Source organism: Lathyrus oleraceus, chromosome 4, assembly GCF_024323335.1.
Source record: "Lathyrus oleraceus cultivar Zhongwan6 chromosome 4, CAAS_Psat_ZW6_1.0, whole genome shotgun sequence".
Lineage (NCBI taxonomy): Eukaryota > Viridiplantae > Streptophyta > Magnoliopsida > Fabales > Fabaceae > Lathyrus > Lathyrus oleraceus.
The window spans coordinates 435395264-435399589 of NC_066582.1; the positions used below are offsets into that span (position 1 = coordinate 435395264).

At 39.2% G+C, this 4326-nt stretch overlaps 2 pseudogenes; both read left to right on the forward strand.

Annotated features, from left to right (window-relative positions):
• The first annotated feature begins 440 nt into the window (after positions 1 to 440).
• On the forward strand, positions 441 to 942 carry LOC127137853 (auxin transporter-like protein 2; annotated as a pseudogene).
• A 205-nt stretch (positions 943 to 1147) lies between these two features.
• LOC127137854 (probable aspartyl aminopeptidase) lies at positions 1148 to 2331 on the forward strand (annotated as a pseudogene).
• Positions 2332 to 4326: the final 1995 nt, after the last annotated feature.

Consider the following 4326-nt stretch of genomic DNA (forward strand, 5'->3'; position numbering starts at 1 on the left):
AGTTGCTGCAATAGCTTCTCCAATGGATGATCCTGGTTCTGAAGTCCATGATGTTTCAGCAGAATTCAGATGGTCAAATGGGTCGTGTTGTTTAACTTCATTCCACATGTCCTTGGCAGAGATGTCGTTGTAAGAACTAGATATAACAAAGACAAGGCATTATGAGATATGAACATGTTCAGTCTCTTCTGCTACAATTGCACATGTGACCGGAGATTGTTCATTTGCAGTCTTACGATGTAGAAGCTCACCAAGCTACAGCCATGACTCAAGATCCTGCAGCATCAAACGCAACGAGTTTTGCGTAAATTCACCAAGTTTCGATGTAATAAGATGGCATGAACAAAGAAGAAAAAGCTTACCGTAAGTGAATGTCGGCATTGTCATTACGACAAACCCAACTGTGGCCCTGCAAGAATTAAACCAAATCACAATGCTCACTATCAAAACCTGATCAACAAGAATCAACACTTGGAAAGGAAGAAGAGTAAGAACAAGATCATTCATTCAGTGTCAAGAATTTTCTCTAGCATGGTGGTTCTGTTTGGGATGCGTGGTTCAGTTGTGCTTCAAATCAAGTGGCTCAAGTTTTGTTGACACTGCCATTTTCTTCCTCTCAACTTCGTATGCTATCTGGAATCTTGCTTCAAATATTCCGTGGAGTTCTTGGAAGCTGAACTGCTTATCTCATCAGTGTCCTATATGTTGAGTACCGAACCGGAAAAGAAAAGGAAAATGTTAATTTCAAGAACCATGTTATTCAGTGGTTTGAAGTGATTGATGGGTTACTGGGTCCATTTTGGAAAGCATTGGGTCTAGCTTTCAACTGTACTTTCCTTCTCTTTGGATATGTGATTCAGCTTATAATTTGTGCAAGCGCCATCTACTACAAATGACAACTTGGACAAAAGAACTTGGACTTACACATTTGGAGTATGTTGAGCAGATTGATGCCATAGAAAATCAAGTGACTGAATTTGAAGCAGTGGTCTCTATGCTCGATAAATATGTGTCTCTGTTGGAATCAAAATTCCTATCTGATTACCAAACCGAAAGTCCATCATCCTAAATGTGGGTTTTAAACAAAGGTCCGCATCTGTGATATGGGGTGCGACCAAGAGGTTTTTGATTTAGCTGAAACTGAAACATGATCGCAATTGACCAGGTTTCTTTGCAATATCAAGAGACGTGATGCGACTGCAACCAATTATGAAGCGCTTTCCTCTCTGCAACTGTTCAGACCTTACTTGACAAACTTGCTTCCAAAGAGTTTCTTGATTACATCATAAACACAAAGCTCAATGTCTCACTCTTGAAACAGTTAAGAGCAACATTACACACTTTTCAACATGTGCTAGACGCTGCAGAGGAGAAGCAAATCAACACTCTTTCTTCCAAACAATGGCTCTCATGTCATGAAAGAACTCAGCGTCGTTGCGGAACACCTCGAGCTTTACATCCATCGCTCTCCCTCACCGATCGCACTTAATCACACCCTATGTCCAATCATGGAAGCACCACCCTATACTTTTACAGTTGCTTGCAAGCAAACTTGAGTGTGAACCAGATGACATTTGTGATTTTGAATTGCAAGTTTGTGATACACAACCAAGCATGATTGCTGGAGCCGCCAAGGAGTTTGTATTTTCAGGACGGCTTGATAACCTATGCATGTCATTTTGCTCATTGAAGGCATTAATTGATGCTACATCCTCTGACAGCAATCTTGAGGAAGAGCCTGGCATTAGAATGGTGGCTTTGTTTGACCATGAGGAATGTGGATCTAACTCTGCTCAAGGAGCCGGATCTCCTGTAGTGCTAGATGCTTTGTCGAGGATTACATATTCCTTCAGCCCAAATTCCAAGTTTCTCGAGAAAGCAGTACAAAAAAAGCTTCCTTGTATCTGCTGATATGACACAGGCACTACACCCGAATTACATGGACAGGCATGAAGAAAACCATCAGCCTAAACTACATGGAGGACTTGTCATTAAGCAAAACGCAAACCAACGCTATGCAACCAATGCTGTCACATCCTTCATTTTTCGGGAGATAGCATCAAAACATAATCTTCCTGTTCAGGACTTTGTGGTGCGCAATGACATGGCCTGTGGTTCAACAATCGGTCCTATTCTTGCAATGTGGCATAGGGATTCGAACTGTTGATGTAGGTGCACCTCAGTTGTCAATGCATAGCATCCGTGAAATGTGTGCTGTTGATGATGTGAAATATTCATATGAACATTTCAAGGCCTTTTTCCAGGAATTCTCTCTTCTCGATGCTAATATTGTTGTGGACATCTAGGCTATATATTCACTGAAGATTTTCCCATCCAACTATGACTTGCAAGATAAACAACAGCAAATGCCAGCACAATCCGTGTTCTAACCATAACCTTCCATGTTCCATTTTGATCCTTGAATAACCAGTGATGAACCTGTGAAACCATGCCAAAACAATGCATAAGTTCAAAATCAGTATGGCTGCATAATGCACATCAAAATTAAGACATGTCCACAAACTAACCAATGTCCAAAGAGTCCTCTAGCAGTCCAACCATGTCCTCTGCTCATCACTCTTGGCTTGAACCTACAATAGCACAACAGGACCATAAGAAATACCTAGTTGCCACATGCCTAACTTGGACAATGAAACTCAAAACCCATCAATACATCTGCAACAATAAATGACCATTCATCTTGCTCAATGTAACATGCCAACTGCAGACCTTAGTCACCCTGCTACACCAAGCGTAACATCAAACCATGAACCTACAAGCCACAGCCAAAATCACAAACCATCCTTCAGATGTTGAAATCAAACCAAGCCCTCCATTTTCACTGCAGTAAAAAGGCAAAATTAATTACCAAGCAGTTAATTCAAGAAATATTCCCAAATTGGAATAGAAACAAAACAGAGAGGAATGCTCAGATGCTCAGGTTACCTGTTCCAAGTCCAAACATCAAAGAGGCCAATCCAATTTCTGAACACCGAAGGGACTTCACAGAGTTACTTCTTTTGAACAGCAAGGCCCCTTTTGAAACCCTAATTCACAGAGGATAAAAGAAGAAGAGAAATCAGTAAGAGGTGGGGGGCGAAATTGAGGAGAACAACAGAAAGTTGGAAGCGAATCAAAAAACTTGGAGGCGGAAGAATCCCAAAGACGAACCCTAAATCCCAAAAAAAATCAAAAGAGCCAATATTGGAAGGGAGGAGGCGGAAGGTTTAAGCACCTGGTTCATCGTCGTCATCGAAGGTGAGATTTCTGCTTGATGTCTTTGTGAAACCGTAGATTTACGCTTTTGTTGCTTAACGTTGTTGAGTGATGGGTAAGCGAAGGGTACGCGAGAGAGGGGTTTGAGAGATAGGTGCGAGCGATTTTGAGAGCAGAGGGAGATTTCATTGGAGAGAGCTTTGAGGAAGAGAGATTCTGGGTTGAGGACGACGAGAGGTTTTTTTTCCTTACTGTGTTTTCTTTTTTTTCTGTTTTCTTGCCTTTTTTTAATTAAATTTCTTTTATTTAAACAGAGATAAATAAATAAATAAAAACCACAAAATTTGTAATATGTTTAGCATTTCTTTTTTTCTTTTATTACAAAGTGTATATTAATGTTGTTTAGTTTAGTTAGGCTGTCCAGTAACATTAGCCTATCCCCTCTTTTAATTGATTTGTTTTCTAAACTGTCTCTAGCTAGTTCTGTTTATATCCCCAAGTGTTTGCTAAAATGATAACTGATCTTGAGTGGCCTAGTGGAGAGAGTTTAGTTGCATAATATTAGGTGGGGAGGGTTCAATACTCATGTGTGATACCTTTTGCTTCTTATTTGATTTTATCTTCCTTTAGCATTTTTTATTCTTTTAGTATTTTGTTAATATCCTTTTTATGTTTATTATAATTTCATTTGTTAATAATGCATAGTTATTGCATTTGAATTTAGTTCAAAAAACCATTTTTTCAAACTATAAAAATCATACTTTCTCGATTTAATATCGAGCCCTTTTTTCACACCCTCGTAAGTCGATTGCTTTTTAAGCATCGCCGTCGACCTCACATAGCTTACTCTTGGGCTTCCTTACAATGAGACATGTCCCTTGCACTTACACTCATGCATTGTTTAATGCTTCATTATTTCATTCTTTGATTATTTGATTTGATCATATACTTGTTTAAATATCTCATTGTTTGATTGTTGCCTACTTGTATGATGTATGAGGCATATATTTATATTGCTTGATTACCATGTCAACCCCCATTCATAACAAATGTACCCCTCTCCCATGAAATGTATAAAATTTACTCTTTCATTCTTTATTCACCTGTTAA